Source organism: Podarcis filfolensis, assembly GCF_964270895.1.
Source record: "Podarcis filfolensis genome assembly, chromosome: 3".
In the NCBI taxonomy this organism is placed as follows: domain Eukaryota; kingdom Metazoa; phylum Chordata; class Lepidosauria; order Squamata; family Lacertidae; genus Podarcis; species Podarcis filfolensis.
Window position 1 is genome coordinate 12,633,926 of NC_139606.1, and position 26,574 is coordinate 12,660,499.

General features: G+C 41.9%; 1 protein-coding gene and 2 long non-coding RNA genes across 6 annotated transcripts in view; 2 read left to right on the forward strand and 1 right to left on the reverse strand.

Annotated features, from left to right (window-relative positions):
• PLCB1 (phospholipase C beta 1) overlaps positions 1–26,574 on the forward strand; it is a 466,407-nt gene that overhangs the window by 138,179 nt on the left and 301,654 nt on the right. The gene's annotated exons all lie outside the window — the stretch shown is intronic.
• Positions 5,194–26,574, reverse strand: part of LOC310759588 — a 283,329-nt gene continuing 261,948 nt past the window's right edge. For both annotated transcript variants that reach the window (XR_014546434.1, XR_014546435.1), the window contains 3 exons: positions 23,766–23,891; positions 12,085–12,144; positions 5,194–5,278 (listed from right to left, as the gene is read on the reverse strand). This is a non-coding gene — a long non-coding RNA (uncharacterized lncRNA). The remainder of the gene's footprint in view (positions 5,279–12,084; positions 12,145–23,765; positions 23,892–26,574) is intronic.
• On the forward strand, positions 22,515–24,033 carry LOC310759607. The gene is made up of 2 exons (XR_014546460.1): positions 22,515–23,399; positions 23,837–24,033. It is a non-coding gene; the product is annotated as an uncharacterized lncRNA (long non-coding RNA).

Genomic DNA, 26,574 nt, shown 5'->3' on the forward strand with positions numbered 1-26,574 from the left:
TGGCGTGCTCTGGTCCATGGGGTCACGAAGAGTCAGACACGACTAAATGACTAAACAACAACAACAAGCTACACTCTCTCCTGCCACCAGGCCACAGGATATCCTGGGAAGAAGGTGTACCTGGGGTTTATGTAGGGCTTGTTTGTTGGTACTTGGGGGTGGGGATGGGGCTCAGGGGTGGTGGGGAGTGGGCACATTAGCACGGTGAAAAGCTGTAGATCATGACCTATGCTTTTATCTTGCGACACTAGAAATGATATAGCGTATTAGTAGTTAGCAAATGGAAATTCAAATTAACATGGGTGCTTAACATCCCGAAGTTTCACACAACAGTTTCTATGGAAACTAGAATCTTTATATAGCTCTGAGGATTTTGCTAACAAGCTGAAATAGTGGCATTAGTTGGGTGTAGGGCACATTCCCCATGGTGAACATTCATTTTTAAATGTGCTATGCATTTTATTATTACTGCTCAGTAGTCATACATATTTCAGCAGGAAAGGCTTTTAAAATAAAAATAAAACTATGCATTGTTTTCTTGAGCCATATGCAAAGTAGAAGATATTAAAAACATTTAATTTCTCCAAACATTCTGAAAGGATGGGGGAGAGATAATGGATGTAGCCGGGATTAACCGCCCCCATCAAGTAAATAAATAAAAATACTTAACTTGCTGACCAATCACATCACAGTTAGCTCAGTTCTGCTCCCCCCAGCAAAACTCCTCCCCCCCTGCCATAAATCCTGGCTATGCCCATGGGAGAGATGTTAAGCACAGGGAAAGTTTCTTTTGAATATTTTTGCTGCTGGTGGTGATGATAATTTTACTTAAAATCTGTCCTTCACCATAAGGTCCCAGCTTGGGGGTATGCACATAGCAAAACAACAAATAATGCAATCAAAATATCAGTATATAGTGGTGGTGGGGGTAAGCCTGGTAAGCAATGTGGAGAGTTTAAAAACTCTTTTTCCACAGAATCTCTGCACAAAAAGGGCTTTAAACCCTCTGCCTTGCTTACAGGGCTCTGGGATGGTCATGGAAGTGATCGTGGGATCTCAAGGGGCCATTTTGAGAGCTCAGATGGTGGGGGCGGTTCTGTGTGTTCTTCTGACCATGCACAATTATGTCTTTACACACAGCCCCCAGGAACACAATCCTCGTGCAAGCAGTGCTTGCACTGTAAGTGTAGTTGCTAACAGGCCATTTTGGACCTGCGCCTCCATACACTGTTTGAGGACGTGGTTGAAAGAGCTTCTCCCGTCAGAAATTCTTGGCTTGCATCCATCCCTTCCTTTGCTACAGCATGTGGAGCATCTGCATGTTGGACAGAGGAAATAGGTACACAGTTGCTTACTGAAGCTTTGTAGGCGGCCCCCAAGTCCTCTCTTTTAAGGCAGGGGAACAGACATGCACCGTCTTAGTCACTAAGTGCTGGCTTTTCCCCTGTGGTCGATGGCCTCATGGTCAGGCTTTAGTTGGATGGAGAAAGCTATCAGTCTGGGCACCCACATTCCTACTGCACTACAAGGCAGGAAATGTATTGCCTGCCTTGCAAGGTGCCACTGATGAGGCGTTCTCTGCTTCCCTTGTAGCTATAACAGAAGGGGCATCTCTCGCATGCTGTCCCCTCTCTACTCCTTTCCCTATCCTTTAAACAAGAGGGAAGGAAGCTTTTGGGCAGCCTCAACTAAGCCATGCAATGGAGAATCTTGCAGTGCCTGCTTCTTCCTGTATTTTTTAAAATATTATTATTGTTTTCTAAGTCATTTGGTCGTCCCCCCCCAGATTTCATTTCCCGTTTTTCTGACTAGAAACAAACAGAGACCTATTTCATACCCTCCAATATCCCCCACTAACTGACCCACCTTGACCCCCCCAATTTTTATCTCCGACCCACAGAACATTCCCTATCAACAGGACACAGCACACAACTTTTAACTGTTTAATTAATTTATCTCATAAAAATTATTCACCGCTTGATTGTAAAAAACCTTGAATATAAAATGGTAAAATCAATAAAAAATTAGAAACCTACTTTAAAACATAGAAAAGTTAGATCCCTAAAACAGATTAAGATTACCTCAACTTTCCAAGCATTTAGGTGGGCTTGTCTAAATAGGTATATTTTTAGTAGGTGCTGAAAAGAGAATAGTGAAGGGGCTTGCTTGATCTCAGTAGGCTCAAATGTTCTTGCTTATTGTTTGTGCTGTTTATTTTTATTTCTTGTCCTTCTTAAATGTGATTTAGAAAATCTCAGTGAAAGTATTTTGAAGATGGGAACACACACCCATCTTACAAAACTAGCAGATCTTTCACAGGCCCTAACAAGGTAGTCTTTATATCAGCTTTGCTAATTAGGGGAACAAATTTTAATCAGCAAGTGAAACACTTACTGTAGTTTTATTCTCCTTATTTATGGAAATAAGCAAGTCTGCAGTGTAAACATGTCATATGAGAACAGAAATTTAGCAATGAGGGAATTGTGGTTTTCTCATTTTTGAACTTAGTGAACATGCATGATGGTATGTCTTTAACTTTTAATTAGAAAGGATTGCATACAATCACGATAACCTTCTAAAAATATCAGCATTTAAAAGAACAGCCCTCTGGCATGTCAGTGAAGAATACCCAGATTTGCATTTCAGTGAGATTAGGGTTGAGTGGTTTCTTTCATTTGCCACAATTTCTGTTTTTATCTTCAGATAAATATATGGGATTTTTTTTGTTTGTTCGTTTGGTTGCAAAGCGAGCTAAATTAGAAATTCCTTTATTTGACCTGTACCAAAGTTATCTATTACAGCCAACAATATATAAAGTATAGATTATATTCAAAGCATGAGGAACATGGGATCTGATTTTGCTTCTTGAATAATGGCACATCTTCAGAGGAGTTTTTCTTTCAGGAGCATTTTGTATTGGTGGGGGGGGGGAGACAGAACATTCTCCTTGTGTAGAACATAAAATGACCCCCCCCCCAATTTTGTGGAGGTTTCTCTTGTGTACAAATGATTTAGTCCCGCAACATCTTTGCCAAGTGTGTGTCAGGGGTTGTATCTAATTAAGTTCTACTCAGAGTAGACACTTTGTAATTAATGGACCCAAATTAGTCATGTCAATCAGTTTCAGTGGATCTACTCTGAGTGGGTCTAGTACTGGAAACAATCCCAGGATGCTACAATTACTCTTCTCTACTGGATGTAATGATGAACAATTTTGGGAAAAGTAGAAGCTGTGTCTCGGTGGAGCATTGTCCTGGCTCCCAGTTGTTGAAGAACAAAAACTTGAATGATCTTTGCAAGCGTGCTAATGCTTAGATTGGTGCCCTACATTTGCAAATCACTCATCTAAGGCACAGCAGGCAGTACATCTGATACTGACACAACCCTTGCCATCCTATATGGGGAAGGCTCAACTTAATTCATCAAACAGTTCTGTTCCTTAGCAAGCAGTCTTGCACTCTGTCTTGGAGGTGGGATTTGCTCCAACCGTTCATGCCTCCTTCCTTGGGCGCCTCTGGGACCTAGGTGATGGAGGGAACTCCCCTCTGGAGAAAGAGAGCTAGATTCAGCATCTGGCATGAAAGACACTGTTAAGGTGTCAGAGATAGACTTCAACAGTTGTGGTTAGGAAAGCAAAGCTGAAGAGGCAGAGAGGCCTCTTGGTTCTTGCTGTGGGGATTGATGAGGTGAGAGAACAGGCTGAGGGACACACACATCTGGTCCAACCTCCAGGGTCTTCACTATTAGGCTCCCCCAGGTCTGGCAGAGACCTCCCCACTACACTGGAGCCAACCATCAATCTCCATCATCCTGACTTGGCCACCCCATGACAAGCATGTGATTTTAATGGAAAATATAGTCTCCAAGACCTCCATTCTGTGTATCCCTGGCGGCTATTAACAATAAACATTTGGTACTACAGAGAGAGGGAAGGAGGGCAGGAGAAAGTGAGAAAAGACCAAATACTAATAAAAGGTAAGATAGCTGACTAGTTTTAATTTTTTCTTTGGTTGTCTAAGCAATTCCTATTGGTAAATCAGTTGCCTTCCCGATATGCCTATCCCTTTAAAAGGCTCATTTGTAACTGGTTGCAACAAACGACGAGGAAATGTTCAGGAAAAATGCAAGCTAATGACCCATCCTTTACTGAATGACCTGAAAAGATCAGCTTGTTCTGAACTACATGCATTCATGCCCAGGAACGTAAATAAAAACATTCTTAAATTCATCCTTGAAGCCAATACAGGACTTTGTGAATAGAAGCCAAGTGAGGCTGTGCATCTTAATGTGGGTTTCTCAACAGAATGAAGGAAGTTTGCCCTTGGAAGAAACAAGGATAGCCAAGTAACATAGGTTTGCAGCCCCTTTTTGGTGAACAGTGAACCAAACGTCGTGAAGTACTGGCAGGTGTTAACTAAACACTTGAATGCCATTAGACCTGCTGCTCAACTGGACTGCTAATGGCTTAAGTTCCACAATGTACACAATACCACAAACCTTAAGTGTGGCAATAGAGTGGGATTCTCTGGGGCAAGCTGATCAAACAAGGAAGCAGAGCAAAGTACTGGACACACATTTATGACCTGAATGTTAACAAAACAAAGAACATCTCTTCAAACTAGGACTGTATAGGTCTCTAGATTGGTAGCAGGGATGGATAGTCATCAGCATGCCATGTTTGAAACACTTGGCATTCATTTTCAAGGGACCTCAGACATTGAAAATCCATAGTTCCCCCGCCGTTGTGGTCTTCTTCTTATTATGTGAGTTTTCTGTGGGAAAGAAAACTTGCACTGAAAGTGAGCTATGAAGTAAACATCACATGTCGTTAACGATGTTAGCTTCCATCTGATGGCCTATCGATGTCCAGAATTCCTGCAACATTTGTTTTTCGGCTACTGACATCAATTAGTTAAACTCGGTTTGACAGATTGGACAGATCTTATTGAACTCTGCTGCTGCTTTGGTTGCTTTTTTTTTTAATGCCTATAATCCCTTTTTGGATTTGAAGATGTGTACTTACTACGAGAAGCATCTTAATAGCACTAACATGGGGAAAGCGTCCCAGCTCCCAGGTCTCAATTTGATTATCATGCAAGGCGCAACTTGAAATGTACATTACATTCATGAATACTGAAAGACTTCTCTTGGGGAGATATTTCATTCAGGAGCAAACTGATCAAAACTCGAGGGTAGAAGCAGGCATAATTTATTTTGCAGTCTGAATTTTCTGATGAAAACGAGAACTTCGGTTGGAGTTCCTTAGATGATGTACACCCTGAAGTAAAAAATAAATAAAAATGAACTTGATCCTTTAAAGTTTTTTTTTTAAGTTTGCTAATAGCATGGGAGTTTGATGTTCAGCTGCTGTAAGTTTGAGGACAGCCACTTCATGCTTTGATTGCAGATCAAAAACTGAAAGGAGAAAGCTTCATATATTTTCTGAATCGGCTGTTAACAAACAACAAGGCAATGTCAGAACTGAGCTGCTGGTTTCAGTCTTGTTGCTATGAATGTATAATCTGGCCCATATTTTGAAAAATGAAAATCTAATTTGAGATTATAGGCATCAATGCTCGTACATTCCTACATTCAGTCTACCCCACCAAGTTAGCTCCAAATTGAGAAGCACACCAGTGGGTTTGAGTAGGATGCTTCCCCCTGCTGAATATTGACTCGGGACTCTGGTAGGTGGAGTAAGACCATGCATTTCCTCCTCCTTTCTCAAAGACAAAGCTCAGTTGCCTGAAGAGACTGACTCAGTGTCCTACTCATTGCTTGACTCTGAGGTCATTGCAGTAGAAAATGATGGAGGGGGTTGGGTAATGGAAAGGGTCAGGATTGCATAGCCTTGTCAGCCATGTTGCAAACCATCCATCCACACCAATGTGACTACATTATTGTAGACCTCAAATGACTGTGCTACACTTGCTCTGAACTCCTAGCACCCCATCAAACTATTGGAGAATTTCTGCACCCCTCTGTGACGTTAACATATATGAGAGAGTGCTGGAGGGGAAATAGTTAAATAGGTTGCACAGACAGGACCCAGGGGGGTGGAGTCAGTGGGACTATAAAACCAGTTCTGGGAGGAGTTCCGGGAGGAGTTTGTTGGGGGTTGTTGGTGGGTTTTAGTGGGTTGGCTGATTGGGAAAGGCAGTTGGTAATAGAGAGACAGTTAGGGCAGTGGGTTCTTGAATGTGGGGAGGTAGAAGAGATAGAGAGAGGAAAATAAGACTAAAAAGTAAAGACAACAAGGTTTGGAATGCCATAAAAGTTTTGTTCGTGTCTGAAATAAAATATACTCTTCTTTATTAATTGAGAAGCTGAGTGAGACTGAAGTGATTTTACCAGGGGGAACCTGGTTGGTGGCAGCGGTTTAGTGGTGTACGGGTCAATAGTCCGTGAGACGACCGGGGGCTCCGTACGAACGCCACACCCTCCACAACAGTTTTTTGTGAAATCCCTCTCCTCCAACAAACTTCTCTCTGCCCCCTAATAAAGTGGAGGATGTCTGGGACAGATGTGAATCCAATTTATGAAATTCATTTTCTGAGAATTTTCTTTTTCTGTCATCCTGGAACTGTAGGCAGATGACGTTTTAGCTGGTTTGGCAGAGGTCTTGACAAACATGGCCCACTCCCAGCTCCCACCGACCAATTGTACTTTGAGAAATTTTGGGGCCCATCCAAGTTCTTTCCCCTCTCGTTCCACAAACCATCGTATTACATTCTTGAATGTAAATGAAATGATTCCTTGAAATTGCACTGTTAAGCTTGTATGGTACAATAGAAGACAAGATGATTACTGCTGCCCAAGCTACCAGTTCTGGCCTTATTTAAAGGATTAAAATAGTGAGGCAGCTAGAGACGCAGTGTGTTTCATGCCTGGGCGACAAAATATTAAGAAGTTTTCATATTAAAATGAAGGTGATGTGAGATAAATCACAGAGGCTTCCTAACCGGGAGAAGGGGAAAGTGTTTGTCTTACTGCAGAAACAAATATTATGTATTTGTCAAGGCACAGGCTCAGAGGTTGATATCTTTTGAGAACATAGGGAAGGAACAATTAAGTCAAAGGACAGCGAGGTTGCATTCAGAGAAATAATCAAGCTTGGAGCAAGCTTGTTTTCTCCTGCTCTGGAGGTTAGGACATGAACCAATGGCTTCAAGCTAGAAGGAAGAAGATTCCGACTAAGCAAAGGGAAAAGCTTTCTGGCAGCAAGAGCTGTTTGACAGGGAAATAGACTTCCTTGGGAGGCTGTGGTTTTTAAGCAGAGGTTGGATGGCCACCTGTCATGGATGATCCAGTTGAGATTCTTACAATGCAGGGGGTTGGACTAGATGACCCTTGGGGATCCCTTCCAACTCTCTGATTCTGTGAAGGTAAAGCCAAGTTACTTTTGTTAAGCTTGTGGCTGAATCAGAGGTAGCTCAGTGGTAAAGCACATGCTTAGCATGCAGAAGGATTCGAGATCAATTCCTGGCACCTCCAGATAGCAGAGATATTGGAGAGGGCTGGGAAAGGTCTCCGGCTAAGAGTTCAGATAGTCATTGCTTAGTCAGAGCAGGCAGTGCTGGGCAAGATGAACAAAATGGCTTTGGCTCAGTAAAAGGCAGACTGATAAGTTCATATGTTCCCCTGGGACCCCTTTGAATAAAGCACTGAGCTCATTTCACGAAGGCAGGACAGCACAGTACAAACTCCAGCACCACCGTCTGGGGAGTGATTTAGCGAAGGTGGGAATACATGTTAAGCTATTCAAAAAGGATTCTTAAAAAATAAAGGAATGTTGCTGCAGCATGGCATAGATGCTGTTCTTTTGGTTTGTGCATTTAACACCCCATGGATTACACATGTATGGTAAGGTAAGTATTGCAATCAGACTTGGACTTTCTGCTGCTATAAGAATGGATTTCAAGAAGTTTCAGGGGAGTTAAATGGGCATCCAGTGATGTGTTACATTTTAGCGCACAGCAGTTAGGGAAAGGAACCTGCCAGCTTGTTTGAACTATAGTCTTTCTGTTCCGTCAAGCCACGAACGCCCAAATTGGGAGAGGATAAAAGTCTCAGTGGCATATTTTCTCCTAGTGACTGAAAAGCTACAAGGAGTTATTTCTCTGACAGGAGGAAAAAGCTGGTGAGGGAACAGCAGCAGTGATCGACACGGTAATAGTAGCAAAAGTGATTTGTTTAATCCTATGGAGAGCAGAAATACCTTTGTATGGCATAAGGCCCTGAAATTGCGAATGCAACGGGGGGAAATGTTTTGGGATCTTCAGCCTTTCCCTGTTGTTACCATGTGTTCTTGTGGACCTGTGTACACACATACCTGCCCCATATATTTTTTAACCCATAGCCATGGTGTGCCGTAGCAATTCTAAGGGGAATTAGCAATGAGAATATAAGCCAACATTTAAAGTAACCAAATGGGTGGTGTATTGCAAAGGTAGACATCATTCAGACCGGACTGGGAATTAATGGGTTCAATCTAAAGAAAGCAGGTGAGGACTGGGTAAGAAGGAACTATTTGCAATACTGGAAGGCTGCAGAGGATGGAGATGAGACGAAATAAGGAAATGGGAGGACAATGGATGCCAGATAAACTTGCAGAAGGGCAAATGGGGTTAGAGAAGTGCTAAGTTGTGGGCGAACATATCAGACGACACAGCGATTCTTCAAACAGCTCTTGTTTATTCACAAGCCAGAACAGAACTGAACTGAATGGTTCAGTCAGCCTGCTTATATAGAGCTCCAGTACAACGTAACTGTAACAATTTTCTAAAACTATCCAATCATTGAACGTCACTTTTGATCCCCTATTTGCATAACTATCTACAGTATCCCCCTGCTGGCCCAGGGTGAGAACTTCAGTACATAACAAGAAGAGAGTCCAAACATAACTAACACTTTGTCCGAAGCAGGGTGGGCAATTTGCTTGGAGAGTTGGTGAGAAAGAAAAGGAAACACAAAAGAGAGATTGAAAAGAAACCAGAGTGCAAGCATTATCTATTCCAAGGCATGGGGCGGGGTGGAAAGAGGTTAAACATACTTTGCATCTTTGAGGTTTCAAACCAGAGGGTAAACTGAGGAACTGCTTTGCTGCAAAAAAAAATTTTTTTCTTCCAGTAGCACCTTAAAGACGCATCTGTGTATCTGAAGAAGTGTGCATGCACACGAAAGCTCATACCAAGAACTAACTTAGTTGGTCTTTAAGGTGCTACTGGAAGAAATTTTTTTGTTTGTTTGTTTTGACTATGGCAGACCAACACGGCTACCTATCTGTAACTGCTTTGCTGCAGTAAGTGTGCAAGGAGAGTCCTGGGGGCATCCATCATTCTCTCTCTTTCTCTCTCTCTCTTAAAAAAACTAGCTAAAGGGTTGAAAGTAAAACAAGCACTGAAGAATATAATTGGTGCAGATTCAGATGCTTTAACAAGACGGTGCTTTGAGCAATAGGATAGTACGAGCAGTCACTGATGCGGACGGATGTATGCCTCCTTATTCTGCATCAAAAATGGCTGGAGATGCATTTTTCTGTAAGGATAGTTTGTGCTTGATCTGTTGCTAAATACTTATGCTGAGGTTTGCCATACTTTACCAAGAGAACAGGGCCCTTGGAGAGCGCTCAGAAGCAGTAAGAGATTTCACATGTGCTGTGCATGAGAAGCTGCATCAGATGAACCTCTGCTTTTCTTAGTTTTCAACAGCAGCCCTGTCCTGGATGCAATACAAGAGCCCCATTTCACAGGCAAAAGCTTGCCTTCCCAATGGAAACTGCTTAATAAGGTTTTTGTTTTGGGTGAGGAGGAAAAATGGAAGCCTTCAGCCAAGGAAATTACCTTCCAAATGTCTTGTTTGTGTAACTTAAGAACCAATTGTAAAATCCTTATGGCGCTCCAGTTTTCTTTCCTGTTCTAACAGCTGAGGAAAGGATGTGGTATCTCTCCCCCCCCTCCCCATTTCCGTACAGTGACAGCTTCTGGGCACTAGACTTGCATGCTCAATAGTCCTTCTGTGACGCTTGATGTCCCGAAGCCAAAAATACTACCTGTGCTATCAAGACTGTCTTGCTGTGTTAATATCAGGATGATGTATAATATATATATTTTGAAACTAACTCTCTACTTTTCATGGAGAAAAGTGCTGAGTACAATGACACCATCGTTGCTCAGCAGTGCCTAGGCTGATCCGTATAAATAGCACCTGTTTTACTCAAGCCTAAAATGTGGCCTCTTACACAGTCTGTCTGGGAGCAGACAGATCTTGTCAGGTTCATTGCCAGGCTGTGTTTGTAGGCAACTGCCATGGGGTCTGAGTGATGAGAGGGGTGAACTTTGGTGGCAGGAGGTGAATGAACTAAGTTGTGGGAAGGGGAAGCCAGTGAAGAAAAGGCTGTAGTCTTCAAGTGAGGTGGTAATCAGAGCATGGAAAGAGTGCTTAGTAAGGGAACAGGGAAGAAGGGCTGCCTTTTTGCAGTGTTGTGCATAGCAAGGGAACATGATGTTACAGTGGACTGGATGTGAAGCGCAAAGGAGATGTAGGCATCCTAAAGCCAAGGCTTGAGGCCTGGTCAACAGAGTCGATGGTGTTGTCCGTGGATACTGAAACTGAGGAGAGATGTGTTTATGAGGAAAAATGGCGAACAATGAAACATGCAAATGGAAATATCAGACAGACAGTTACAAGACTGGATGGAAGGGAAAGGTCTAAGACCCAAAGATAGTGCTGGGTGTCTTTGGTGAAAATTTTCAACAACATGTTTGTATTTCTATCTTACTCTTCCATTTAAACTACCAAAGTAAATCAAACAAGTGTGCAGAAGCTAAACATGGAACCCTGAGGTGCACTCAATATAAACAGCATAGACTAACAAATCAACTTCTGAAGCCAGAAATAATAAAGCCAAAGTTATATGAATCTAGTGAGGGAAAGAGTTCAAAGTACTTGCTTTCTTGGCATAGCCTCCACGTATGAAGAGGAAGATTTGTTGCTCACATATCATGAGCAAGATTTGAGGAAGTCACTCAGGGATGACATGTGGAAAGTGAACAGCAAAGGGCAACGTTAGGTTTTGAAGGAATCTTGGGGAAGTGTAAGGTTAAATGGGGTTTATAAAACATGGGTATGCAAGTGAAAGAATGAATATATTGGGTCAGTCAATTTGTGTTATGTGCCAGCTGTGGACTTTGCCATACTTATGATGAACTAGATAGATTGGCTGTACCTGGAATGATAGTCAAAGAGCTTAAAATATAAAAGGGGTGGGAGAAAACTGAAGGAAGACTTTATAGGATATAAGTAAACTCTACTAGTAACTCTAGTAAAGGGAATTTAAGGGAAGGTGAAAAAGAGCTGTACAAAAAAAGATATGGAGGTGCCATAGCTAAGTGATTAAGTACCTGCTTTGCATGCAGATGAACCAAGTTCTGTTCCCAGCTTCTGAAACTGAAGCCATTTCTGCTAGGTGGGCATAGAAAGGTTTCTGTCTGAGTGCATGCCAGGGAGAGTAATAGACAGTGCTGAACTACATGATCTGCCTCAGCATAAACTAGTTTTATATGTTTTAAAATGGACAGTATAAGGTTCCACTGTTTACTTTCTTAATGGCTTCTCACTTGTGGTGGTAAACACTGAAATCCATGTTCCAGAAATGTTTTGCTTTTCTTATAAACTCAATAAAAAGCAGAGAAGCTCCCAGTGTTCAAAGTGAGGCGGTTTCCAAGGACTCGTTGCTACTCTGCAAAGTTGGTGTCTGATCTTATTCATATGGTTAACTTTCCCAAAAGAAATATTGGGTCTTGAGCATGCTGAACTTAGGCTGGATTGGGCTATTTAAGAATATTCAGTGAAGCAAATAAAACAATGTGAATATGCACCCCGCCCCCGCCCCTGCCTCCAGCCGGAACTCATCTTTCATTTTCAGTATATTTGCCATTTGCTATTCACATTTAAAGAAGCAAGATTCAGAGTTCTCATTTGTCTTTTTAATAAAGTAATGATCTTCACTTAATACAAAAAGCCCACATAGACAATAACTTACAATAATGAGTAGTGTGCATTTTGTGCTTAAAATAACCTCACCTTCATTTCCTTCCTTTATACTGAACAATGGACTTCTGCGTTCCTTACTTTGAGTAAATTCTGAAAAGCAAAGAAAGCTGTTGAGGTTGTTGAGTATACTGTATTAAAATGTATTGTTGTCAGAGGTGGGGAACGCATCACTATGATAATGGAGAGAAAGCTGTCTAGTTTTTACCCATTAATGTCATGGCTCCCCAACTGGAAATCAAAATGTTACAATGACTGGAAGTTTTGAAAGTTTCAGTAATGGAAAAGAATGGAAGAAATTTAAGGAATATTTAGTAAAATATAATAATATAACATAAGTGGAAATACTTGCAAGTACTAAATTTGGTTTAGGATTAAATTATGTTGAATTGTATAAAATGATGGATTGAGAATATTATGAAAAGAAAGGAAGTTAGTAATTTGAACAAGTTAATTTCACTAGAAAGTGGATATTGGAAAATTGTTGAAATGAGATTTAATGAAAATCAGTTAGGAAGGATTTGAGGAAGTCACCCAATAATGGAATGCAATTTGGATTATTAACTGTAAGAAGTTTTGAATGTATGTTTGTTTTTCTTTTTTATATGTTTGTTTGTTATTTTGTGTTGTGTTAAATTTGGAAAATTAATTTATTTATTTTTTTAAAAAAAAGGAAGTTTCAGTAATGAAGTTAGTGCAGTGTGGGCTACAGGTTACAAGCAGGTGAAACATGGAAGAGGAGTATTATGCATGGCTAGGTTTAGCTAAGATGTTGATCTAGCAATTGGCACGCATGATTTTCTCACACCAGTGCTTTCACCTCTGGTCTATTGGAGATAGAGGCAGAGCTGGCATAACTGGCTCACTATTGGACTTGTCCCCAGATGCCTTTCCTGAAGGGGAAAGCTCTTCACTGACAGATGATGACACCTCCACAGATGATGATGTATCACTTTGGGGGCCAAATATCACAGAGGGGAGTCTAGGGAGAGGGACTGATTGTTCAACCACTCTGGGAGTTGTAGCTCTGTGAGGGGAATGGGGATCTCTGAGAAACTCTCAACACCCTTAACAAACTACAGTTCCCAAGATACCTTGCTGGCTGTTTAAAGTGGTATGATGTTTCTTCAAATGTGTAATGCAGATGGCAGCTTACAGAGCCAGTTTAGAGTGGTATGACAGGCGGGAAGGCAGAGGGGGGGATGATAATCAGTGTGTGTCTTTTGAAGGAGTGGCTGACAATCTTTCAGTTGAGCTCTTTAGTGACTGCTGTTCAGCAGCTGAGAAACCAAGTGAGCAGAGTCTTACTGAAAGAGAAAAGTGCAGTGCAGTGTAGTCAAAGGAAAACATGAGCCCATTACCTCTCAAATGACATATGGTGCTTTTGCTTGATCCGTTCAAGCAGAAGATAAGTTTCCTCAGGAAGCAAATAAACAAGGAAATAGACTGTGTTCACACAAATTGCTACTGCTCTGTAATCCAATTTTCAGCCTGTGCTCATGAAGCGGACCATTAGGCCACTAATGCTGAGGAAATGATTGACAGTTGTTCATTGTAGGGTTCCCATCTGATTGAGAACAAGTCATAGCAGATACCCTCAAAGAAGAGGTATTACATCCTGTGTTTGTGTGAGAAAAGCATGAATGCCTCTTCTAAGATGGTGTCTGCCACTTGTGATTTTTGTAAGTACGTGCATTTAAAAACTACAGGTTTTTTTGAATGTGCCGTTTGATTAATTGGAGGCACCTTTTAACCAGTTAAAAGGTTTTAAATCAGTTAATCTAACATTAGTCATCTAAACATCACAGCCTGAGTTATAGTAGGCTTCTCAGTTTGTCCTGTGTACTAGTAGTGCTTCACTGTTTGCAATGGCTCCTCTGTGATGCAAACACTCAGCTTGCTTAATATTTTAATGCTTTGCTTAGAAACAAGAGAATGCTTAACTGCATTATTCCTCATGGCTCCTGGCCCGATCTACCATTAAAGCTGTACTTACAGCACGGGGGAAAGGTAATTTCCGGTAAATGCTTGGGCCTAATTCCGTTGTAATTGTGGTCTGAAGATCTTGTCTTAGCCTGTGAAAGATTGGGATCTCGTTTGCAGTTCAGCTGCTGCAGGATGAAATAACCATGGAAAGGGCCAGCACAGATGTAAATATTTGCTGAACTGTGGACACCGCTGAATGCCAAAGACCCTCTGCTTGATACTGGAGGAATGTTCTTCCCTGCACCTGAGAATCTGTCTTGTCTGGGATAGATCATTTTGGCCTGCAGATAAGTGGGAATATGATTGTCATGAATTAATCTGATGTCAAGCTGCCCTATATTTAGTTTTAAAGAGGTTTTCAGGTGACACTTCTGCTTCTAAGTTAAAACAAATGTTGGGAGATGAACACTGCAATGCTTTGCTCGGCTATAATTGGATGTGCTCTTCCTGAAGTTGGAGGTTTAAAGACATTGGCAGCTGTTGAAGGGAAGTTATCAACACGAGTCCTTTTCCCCCCTTTGGCATGGCAATGTTTACAGTGTCTTATTTCCAGTTAAGGGTTTGTTGAAAGCTGCTGTTTCACAATAACACACAAATGCGGTAAATGCTGGAGACACACACTACTTTGAACAATTACCTATTGTAGTCAAATTTCCTGTTTGTAGTGAGAATTGGAGATGTTGGCTGATGGCTCCATTCTGCTAACTGGCCTCAGGCACATCAGAGTGGCTGGTTGTTAAGATTGCCATTCCAGGGCCAAGGGTTATGTTACAGTAATCATGAAAGTGCCTTTTAAATGCTTCTTGGGAGTCTGTGAAGGAGCCAGGGTCTGAGCTAGATGTAGTGGCACAAATAATATCATTTCCTGCATCAATTGACTGAGTCTGAGCAGTAAAAAAGAAGTTAAGTTAAATTATATGGATAATTGTTTTAAAATGGTTTCCCCCCTTCTTTTCTGGTTTTATGGTTGTTAACTGTTTTGTTTTATAATTGTATGTTTTATTGCTGTAAGATAAATAAATTCATAGAATGGTAGTGCATATGATAAGACTTGGCCAGTTGCAGCACGGAAACCATAACTCCTGCGAGCAGTCCAAGTGGTCTACATCTGGAATGACCTTTGAGTTTGAGATCAAAAACCATGAAAGTTTGTGTTTCTTTACTGTGAAAATTGCTAATGTAAATGATTGAAGTAGAAGCCCTGTTTGGTAAGGTAAAGGTAAAGGACCCCTGGACAGTTAAGTCCAGTCGAATTTGGCTATGAGGTGTGGCGCTCATCTCCGCTTTCAGGCCCAGGGAGCTGGCGTTTGTCCACAGAAAGTTTTCCGGGTCATGTGGCCAGCATGACTAAACCACTTCTGGCGCAACGGGACACCTTGGCGAGTGCCAGAGCACACAGAAACGCCATCTCGCCACAGCAGTACCTATTTATCTACTTGCACTGGTATGCTTTTGAACTGCTAAGTTGGCAGGAGCTGGGACAGAGCAGTGGGAGCTCACCCCATCACACGGATTTGAACTGCTGACCTTAGATTGGCAAGTCCAAGAGGCTCGATGTTTTAGACCACAGCACCACCTGCATTCCTGTTTGGATATTCTGTACCATGTGCAACTGTAGGCCCTTGCAGTGCACAAAATCCTCCTGTTATTTGGGACCCTGTATGGGATCATCATACAGTCTCATTTCTGTTGTTTTGTATATTAGAAACTTGGCCATTAGCTTTGGCAGAAACCTTTTTGCATAAGGCCAGCTATCATAACTCCGAATTGATAAAACTTAACCTGCCAAAACTCTAATATTGAGAAATGGTGCTTGTTTTTTCCCTCCTAAACCTTGGCGACATATGGGAATAGTTGATCTTACATTCCTTGTTTTGCAAATTTACTACGAGCTACTTTCTAACCAGATCGAGAAGGATACTCAAAAATTGTCTTCTGATCATCTGTTCATTCCCACTTGGATTGCCACAGGGTGCATGATTGTCCTGTTTGATATCTCATTTTCATTCCAGACCATGCTAGTGTAGTTACCTCTCAAAAGCTCTTCTCAAATGGCACAAGCTCCTCACAGACTTCATCTTGAACATACGTTCCTTAAAGGAGCAACTATGTTTGGGATTGTTGGAGGAAGCAAGTTTTTCTGGATTTTGTTCTACACTGTTTAGTGGAACATTTGACCAGGAGCAGTCTATTTCCTCTTGAGAGGACCCTTTGTATAGCTTAGATGTGTAGCCAGTGTGGTGTAGTGGTTAAGAGCGGTAGTCTCGTAATCTGGGGAACCGGGTTCGCGTCTCCGCTCCTCCACATGCAGCTGCTGGGTGACCTTGGGGCAGTCACACTTCTCTGAAGTCTCTCAGCCCCACTCACCCCACAGAGTGTTTGTTGTGGGGGAGGAAGGGAAAGGAGAATGTTAGCCGCTTTGAGACTCCTGAAGGGGAGTGAAAGGCGGGATATCAAATCCAAACTCTTCTTCTTCTTCTAAAATGTTTCTTGCATACAGCTGACACACTTGTTCTTATTTTGCTGCTTCAGGTTTAAAATATTTCATCACTCTTCCATTATTTCTGGACAAGTGTACAAATGTAAATAAGCTTCTGTCTTCTCTCATTTCAAGTTTTAGTCTTCCTCTTTGTAATGTGTTTTGTTCCCCTTTGAAGTGCCAGTTGTTGTTTTGTGGGTAAAAAAAAAAATGCTTTCCAGGTTGTCATGTTTGTTAAGATGGTATGTCATTGAGCAATATTGCAAGGGTATTGATGGATAGAGCCAAATACCTTAGAACAAATGTTTTTGATATATAAATCAGATGACTGCATAGACATTCACAATACAAGCAAATATAATTTATGGGTTTTAATACAAAGTAGTATCTATTTTAAGGGATGCGGGTGGCGCTGTGGGTTAAACCACAGAGTCTAGGACTTGCTGATCAGAAGATTGGCAGTTCAAATCCCCGCGATGAGGTGGGCTCCTGTTGCTCGGTCCCTGCTCCTGCCAACCTAGCAGTTCAAAAGCACGTCAAAGTGCAAGTAGATAAATGGGTACCGCTCTGGCGGGAAAGTAAATGGCATTTCCGTGCACTGCTCTGGTTCGTCAGAGTCATGCTGGCCACTTGACCCGGAAGCTGTACGCCAGCTCCCTCAGCCAATAAAGCGAGATGAGCACCGCAACCCCAGAGTCGATCACGACTGGACCTAATGGTCAGGGGTCCCTTTACCTTTACCTAGTATCTATTTTACAATAATGCACTGGGTCAATGCAAGCACTCTCACAAGCATTCCGGTAAAGTATGAGATGAAGGCCAATATTTGAACTTTGTGTTTTGATTCAAATCTTGCATAGAAAAATGTTCATGGAGAAATACACATGAAAAATCTGATGTGGGAAAATCCATATGTTATTTTATGGGAAAGGCATGCAAAAGGGAGACTAGATTCTAGCTTGCACTTGATGTTATAAGCATGAGTTTTTACTCTATGGCAGAATCATTATCAGCCATACCTATTTTGTTTGTTTGTTTCTACTGGAAGGTTGGGCTGCTTTTGCAATGCAACAGAAGATGATGAATTTCATTTATGAATAGCTTCCTATGAAACATAATTAAGCCATCTCCATTAAGCCATTTTTAATCAGTGAAATGTTTGACCCAGTCAGATGATGACTTTCTGTACAGTGTGCTGCAATTTTGTGGTGCTCGATGTCACAATCTCACCTTTTTGCTTCAAATGGATTAATCCAACCCCTGGTTTATTACTTGTAAGCAACAATATAGAATGGAATCATTTAAACAATTTATATACAGTTTAATACTCTTACAGTTTAGGACATAATCAACAAGCAGTTTGAAAGAAACAAAATGCACAATACAATCTTTTATAAGTCGCAAAGCTCTGTACAAACACACTCTGTATAAATTGGGAGGGGGTGTACACACACACAACACACATACACACTCATTTACTGTATTATGTAGGTTCCCATTGCAAAAATCTAGAAGAACTAATTCTCTAATGCACAGCTCCCTTAACCAACTACATTCTTTTCGGGCCACCCCAGTGGGGCTCAGGAGCCCAGTTATGTCACCCCTTGCCTGCAGAGCTGGCAGCCTCTCACCCTTTTTCAAACACCCTCCCTTGTGGAGTGTTCCCTCAGCCTCCTCTCCTCTCCTTGGGAGTCCTCTGGGCAAGTTGCTGCTGTCACCCCGATCTCTGGGCTCACCCCCCACTGCCTCAAAGAGAGGTGCCTCACCATTTGCCTATGGAGCTTATAGCCAGGGCTGCTGCAATAAACAGCTGTGCAAGCCTTTGGGAGGCAGAGATGCGAGAGGGCATCAGAGGGGGCAGGGAAAGGAAGAAAGGAAGGGACAGTGTTGCCTGTGGCACCCCTGACCATCATTCAAGACACCCCAGGGTGCCATGGCACACTGGTTGAAAACCACTGCTCTAATTAATTAGATAGCACTTTTTTCTTAGCAGTAGAATATTCTACTAAAAGAATCATTACTCATGCAGTTTTAGCAAGAACAGCTTATCATTACCATCACGGTTAAACTGTAAGTTCTTCCTAAAAGAAGCTACTATAAATGAGGGGGAAATAGTACCACTACCATGCCTGCTGACAGGAATGTGTCTCGTCACAAGAATGTAAGTAAAAGTAAATGATTTGCACTTGTGGAAAAGCCAAAAATTTTCTCTGCAGTGGAACTACATTCTCATGTTCAAATTGTAAGATTTTTCGGTAATGTTTTCTTCTTCACTTAATGATGACTTCTCTGCATGGAGACAGCGGCAAGAAATACATTTAAAAAAATTGAATTATCCTGCTCATGAAGGCCACGTTGTCTAGAATGAACTAAAACAGGCAGGCCTTAAGCAGATTATTAAGATAGCATAAAGGAAAAAGAAATCTGTCTTTAAAAGTTCATCTAGCAACTCTGGATAGCAAGATCCTATTAATAGCACCATCCCATGCATGTTTAGTCAGAAATAAACCTCACAGTGTTCACTGTGTGTTTAGGGTTGCAACCTGACAGTGAAAATATTTCCATCTCTAATACTCCAGAATATGCTCGTCTATGACCGTAATAAAGATTTGGATTTGGAATAACTCCAGGCCAACAGAACCCTTGATTGGTAGACAGCTAATAATGCAACCATCATAAATTCTATTGTGTGTAGTCATATTAGCAGAGCTAGCGATAACTTGGTGGGGAGCTGTATCAATCCAGGCCAAATTCCACAGGGTTACCTAGAGTTTAGATTACTTTGGTGCCAGGTCTTATTAAAAACAGAACCCCATCTCACAACTGCGGTCTCCTGAAAGGTGAGCTAGTGCAGTTTAGTGGCTGAGCTATAAGTCCACTCATTGGTGCAGCTTGGGATTTCATGGCCTCCATGATGAAAAGGAGCTTGTTTTAAAACTGTATCTTAGATCATAGATCATAGAATTCTGCTCCAAAATGTTGTTGATTTGGATTTTATGTACAGTGGTGCCTCGCAAGACGAAAAGAATCCGTTCCGCGAGTCTCTTCGTCTTGCGGTTTTTTCGTCTTGCGAAGCAAGCCCATTAGCGGATTAGCGCTATTAGCGGCTTAGCGGGCTTAGCGGATCAGCTGATAAGTGGCTTAGCGGATCAGCTGTTAAGCGGCTTAGCGGATCAGCTGTTAAGCGGCTTAGCGGATCAGCTGTTAAGCGGCTTAGCGGCTTAGCGGATCAGCTGTTAAGCGGCTTAGCGGATCAGCTGATAAGCAGTTTAGCGGCTTGGGGGAAAGGGGGGGGGAGGAAAAAAACCCCGCAGGAAATTGCAAGACATTTTCGTCTTGCGAAGCAAGCCCATAGGAAATTCGTTTTGTGAAGCACCTCCAAAACGGAAAACCCTTTCGTCTAGCGGGTTTTCCGTCTTGCGAGGCATTCCTCTTGCGGGGCACCACTGTACTGGATAGGCAGAAGGTAAGCTGTAATTGGAAAAGCCTGTACTCAGACCCTTCTAATGGACTTCCTCACTGGGTTTGGGCTATGTGCTGTTCTTGATCGCTGCAGGGGTAAGGTAAAGGTAAAGGGACCCCTGACCATTAGGTCCAGTCGTGGCCGACTGGGGTTGCGGCACTCATCTAGCTTTACTGGCCAAGGAAGCCGGTGTACAGCTTCCGGCTCATGTGGCTAGCATGGCGAGCCAGAGCAGCGCACTGAAACGCTGTTTACCTTCCCGCTGGAGCGGTACCTATTTATCTACTTGCACTTTGATGTGCTTTCGAACTGCTAGGTTGGCCGGAGCTGGGACCGAGCAACGGGAGCTTACCCCGTCGCGGGGATTCGAACCGCCGACCTTCTGATCAGCAAGTCCTAAAGACCCTATTAAATTGATCTGGGAGACGTATGGACCCTGATGGCTTCTGACTCTTTCTAATAATAATAATAATAATAATAATAATAATAATAATAATAATAAAATTTTTATTTATACCCCGCCCTCCCCAGCCAAGGCCGGGCTCAGAGCGGCTTACAAGTAATAATAAAAACAAGATGAATGATTACAACTTAAAAACAAAAATAAAATACAACATTAAAATAATGGAACATTAAAATATTAAAATGTAGCCCCATCGCAGGAGGAGAAGGAAAAGAAAAAAGAAAGAGAGGGAGGGAGGGAATCAAATTGGCTCCAAGCCAAAGGCCAGGCGGAACAACTCTGTCTTACAGGCCCTGCGGAAAGAAATCAGATCCTGCAGGGCCCTGGTCTCATGAGGCAGAGCGTTCCACCAGGCCGGAGCCAGAGTTGAAAAGGCCCTGGCTCTGGTTGAAGCCAATCTAACTTCCTTAGGGCCTGGGACCACTAGGGTGTTGTTATTTATGGACCTTGAGGCTCTCCGTGGGGCATACTTTCTAGGAGATTTGTTTCATGGATGTGACTGGCATTCATACTGTGGCTCTGGCCACTCTCTGGAATGTTGAGATGTCCTAAGCACCAGTCTAAAGCACAGTTTCCCAAACTTGGGTTTCCAGCTGGACTACGATTCCCATCATCCCTGACCACTGGTCATGCTAGCTAGGGATGATGGGAGTTGTAGTCCAAAACAGCTCCAAGACACCCATGTCCTAACAGTAGAATCCACACCATTCCTTGGTTTACTAAGGAGTTGAGGAGCATGAAACAGCTGTGTTGACAGCTGGAGCACAAGTGCTAAAAGACTCATGATGAAGATTTGGAATTATCTGAGGATCATTCCTTACTTTATTCCTGGAACCCATACACCCAATCAGCACTGTAATGTCAGTGAGCTTATGCCTGAGTATTATCAGCTGCTCTGCTGACTGTCATTACATGCTTCTGGAACGAAGGCAAGCAACAAAGCACAGAGTTTATTTATTTAAAACCACTTTCACAAAGAACCTAGGGTGAGGCACACTAAAACGGCACTGCAATACACACACACACACACACACACACACACACAACATTTTAAAATATGCAAGCTGGGAAAGTAAATTACAGACCCACAGAAAATTAATGCCCCCAAAGCCTGGATTTCAGTTCTAAAATTTTGTTATCAACTGAAACTTTGGAGGCTTTAAATATGTTGGCATAGTCTTCAGTATTTACAGATCACAGATAATGTTTTGGCTGTGGAATCAAGCCGTGAGATCAGTTTAGAAGATCTACTCTGGAAGGGCGTTGTTAATGTTTAACTTGCAACATGGGGCCACATTGACTTTTCAAGTACAGTGTAGTACATCTACCAATATTGATGATACTGGGGTGTGTCTTAATGTCCTGGGGCAGGCGATTTTTTTTTTTTAAAAAAACTTGTCCCACATTCATTGTTTGAGTGTATAATATGGACAGTTCCTCCACTCTCACACACATGCACACACTCAGCAATGATACCACCTTTGTCTATTTTACTGTTACAGTAATTTGGCCTAGTTTTGCTTTCCAAACTCTTTATGTACAGATAGTGCCATGTGAGCAATTAAGCACTACTGTTGTCAGTCAAACTAGAAACACTGTGTGCTTGGCAGATGTTTCAGTATTTATGTGATTTTCTTCAGTACATAATTATAATATATATTTAGGCACCAATTTCATAGATGAAAATCAAAGGCGGTTTTCAAAGTCATTTGTGTTGGAGTGGTTTCTGTCTTTGCTGCTTTCTCATACACATTGAGCTTACTGCTTTTCATCCTTGTAAACTTATGTAGACGTTCCCAATAGTTTTGCTTGTTATGCAAGGAAAAGCATGATTGACAGTGGAACCAACACTAACTCCAAACTAAAGTTGCATCTGCCTGATTTAACCAAAACTTCAGTTTGGAACCCTTTATACATTCCAAAATGAATTATAAGAGGAAAACGTATAACGCTTTTCTCCTGTATGCTCTGTGTATTCTGATGTTCTACGTATTAATTAAATTACTGTGCCAATAAATAATAAATAATAATAATCTTGATATTATTACATCAATATAATTTTGTGCACTGTAATTTCATTGATGTGCAAAATGCTTAAGTCAAAATGAAATGCTGGCAAATTGCTAAAGCATTGGCACTGTTCTGGAGACCAGATCAGTCAGTTTGGACCCCCAAATCTGGATTTTCCAAAATCTGGAAAGTTGGGTGGAGATAATTCCGTGGGCATCCCGAGAGAGGAGCTGTTTCTCCTGTTTGTTTTCAGTTGGACTTGATGCAGCACAGCCTTAGGCTTTGGGAAGAACAAAAAGTTAGTTCTTGCTTGATGCAGTTTAATAGCATGCAAGCAGAGAATTGCGTCAGTAAAACTGCTTACACTAAACATTGCATAATTCAAGGCTTTAAGTATTTAACAATCTGCATGATAAATGATGCAGCACAGCTCAAAAGCAGCTGAGATGGAAAACCCCTGCTCTGTGCCAAAATGGACAAGATTTGTTGACTGGATTCTTAGTAGAAACATGTCAAAAGTCATGGAAGCCCATGTATGTGTGAGGCCTGGACAGTTTCTGAATTGCTATGTATTCAGACCTGAGCTTCTTCTCCAATGTGCATTTTGATTATAATTATTATAAGGGTCTCCAAGTTTGCTGGGTCCCAGGGTTTTGGAATTGTTTCTCCAGGCAGGAGGGTTAGAATCAAAGGGATAGGCTATTTTCTCATTGGCTCAAAAGGGTTTGCTATTTGGATCAATCTCATCAGATCAATCAATCAATCAATCAATCAATCAATCAATCAGTGTCCACTCCTCAACCTCTTGCCTTCCTCTGCCTCCATCAACCACCTCTAGACTCCATCCCTGTCTGAACAGGTTCCAAACCATGACCGGCCAAGAACTTCTTTGTTCTCAGCCACAGGAGTCCTCGCAACATGCGATTGAGGGAGTCTGTCTTGATCAGGTGCTGCAAACCTCCTGCAGCTTTAGTGGCTGTAATCCCGACCCTGCTCTTCAGATATGTAACTCAGACCCAGGGCAAGCCAGCAAATTAACCATTTGATTTTGTTTTCTGTTACATTTTTGAAGCCGTTTTTCTCTTTTCTGTACAAGGCAGGGATATTGGATCATCTTTTATTTCTTTTTTGCAGCCTTTGGGGTGACCACATTGTGCATATGAAAGTGTTGTCTTGCTGTGGTTTTTTAAAAAATCAGACTAGCATCTCATTTCTGTTCACTCTGATAGTTGCCCATACAAATCAGAGGCACTCCCGGCTTCCTTGTATGTTCAGTTAGCTGAAGTGTAGGGAACACAAATTGTGTATCTCACCTCTGGCTGTCTTAGGAACCACAGATAACACGCTAATGGGTAATTGGGAATCTTTTTGTTGTTCATTCTAGTGTCCCGCAGCGCACTTGGAGAATCACGGCAGCCGATCATTCAGCATATAAACAGCTAGGTGTAAGATGAGATAGATAGATAGAAATTACCATATTGCATTAGGGATAATTGCAAACTCTAGAGATATGTTAGATGGATGAGCAACCTGCCATATGGCTGTTTTCATGTTTACCCAGTAGAACGTAATGCAGAAAAATGGTTTCCTTCCCTGTACTAATTAATGAACTGCTCTCGCTTTCCAAAGTAATGTTACAGTATTGTCAAGTGGTCCTGAACGTCACAGCTATTGCATGTACTCAGTGATTGGGATCCATTGGCCTTTGCACTGTCATGAAGTTGACTTAATGCAATACCTCTGCACAGCTCAGATCGTTAAAAATGCTCTCTAGTACAGTGGTACCTCGGGTTACAGACACTTCAGGTTACAGACTCTGCTAACCCAGGAATAGTACCTCGGGTTAAGAACTTTTTCTTCAGGATGAGAAGAGAAATCTCGCAGTGGCAGCACAGTGGCAGCGGGAGGCCCCTTTAGCTAAAATGGTACCTCAAGTTAAGAACAGTTCCAGGTTAAGAATGGACCTCCAGAACGAATTAAGTTCTTAACCTAAGGTACCACTGTACTAATTGGTACTAATTTATTTTGTGTGTGTTGGAAATCTGGGATTAAAAGCTTTCATGAAAGCCATTATTATTATTATCATCATCATCATTAAACTTTATTTGACAGGCTACATTAAATTAAACAGCATCCCACATCACACCATAATATACCACAGAATACAACAGTACACAACTATACATTATATACATCACCAATCATTACTTTTATCTATAACTAATTTACAGAACAGAAAGAAGAAAGAAGAAAAAAAGAAAAGAAAGAAAATTAAGGAAAAATAAAGTTGACTTCTGATTAAACCGATTGTAAAAGGTAAAGGTACCTTTGCCCGTACGGGCCAGTCGTGACCGACTCTGGGGTTGCGCGCCCATCTCACTTAAGAGGCCGGGGGCCAGCGCTGTCCGGAGACACTTCCGGGTCACGTGGCCAGCGTGACGAAGCTGCTCTGGCGAGCCTGCACCAGCGCAACACACGGAAACGCCGTTTACCTTCCCGCTAGAAAGCGGTACCTATTTATCTTCTTGCACTTAAGAGTGCTTTCGAACTGCTAGGTGGGCAGGAGCTGGGACCGAATGACGGGAGCTCACCCCGACGCGGGGATTCGAACCGCTGACCATACGATCGGCAAGTCCTAGGCACTGAGGTTTTACCCACAGCGCCACTCGCGTCCCCTCCTAAACCAATTGTACTATCACTTATTTTGATTGTTTTACACACAGCATCATACTATTATTTTGTTTTCCTAATTCTTATCCAAAGTACATGATTATTTATCACATTCTTCTTACAAGAATCAGTCAAAGTCTGCCAGGAGATTTTTGTTGTTACAGTAATTTTTCAAGTAATCTTTAAATATTATTCATTCTTTATGTACCTTCTGTGGTTGGATATCCTTTGATTCTCCCTCTCATCTTTTCGCTTTTCCAGCTCCTTGCTACCAGAATCCTGGCTGTGGATGTTGTGTACATGAATAGTGGTCTGACATTATTTTTTATTTCTGATGACATTATCCCTAGAAGGAAGGCTTCTGGTTTTTTTTTTTGGGGGGGGGGGTTTGAGAATGAGAACCTGAGTAGTTTTTTAAATTCATTATAAATAGAATCCCAGAATTCTCTAATTGCCATGCATTCCCACCACATATGCATATAAGAGTCTGTACCTTTTTTGCACCTCCAGCAAACTTCTGATCTTTTTAAATACATTTTAGCCAATTTATCTTGGGTGAGGTTCCATCTATACATTAAAGCCATTCTCAGGATATCAGTGCTGCTCTCAACATCAGTTTTGGGGGTATCCTCTCTTCTTTGGGTTGCTTTGGACTTTGGGGCTGTTTCCACTTTCATTCTTGCCCAAAATCACCTCCATTTCCCCTGTTTATTTGATGGAATCTGTTAGGTTGTGGGTGAACATATCAGACAACACAGCAATTCTTCAGACAGCTCTTGTTTATTCACAGGCCAGAAAAGAACTGAACTGAACTGAACTGAACTGAAGGGTTTAGCCAACCTGCTTATATAGAGCTCAACTACAAAGCAACAGTAACAACTTTCTATAACTATCCAATCACTGAACGTCACTTTCAATTCCTTATTTGCATATGCGGACCTGAGTGAAAACTATCTACAGTATCCCCCTGCTGGCCCAGGGTAAGAACTTCAGTACATAACAGAATCCCTTGAAAATGGCTCTGCTTCACATTAGAAGGCTGCAAATGGCCCTCGGGCAGTTTAGCCTACAGAGCACAACTCATGACCAAGCTTGGGGAAGCTTCCCAACTCAGTTGAAGTTGAAGTCTAGGCAGAGCATGTATACTGCAACATTTACACTAATGTACTATTTTGGCTGGGATGCAAATATTTCCTGTGTGAGAGGAGGGACACTTCCACCTGTGCTAGAGAAAGAGTGTGTGCGTCTTCAGTCCTCTCTGTGCTGGATCACATGCTATTCTGAGGATACAGAAACCCTACAGAAACAGCTTGCAGGGTGTGAGAGATGGCAGTAGCAAGGCGGTGGGAAAGTCCCATTGTCTGGCTCAGAGTCTTTGGATCCAAGCCAGTATTAAATGCCTAATATTGTGATAGGCGCTGCACAAATTAAATCCAAAATAAAGTCTCTGCC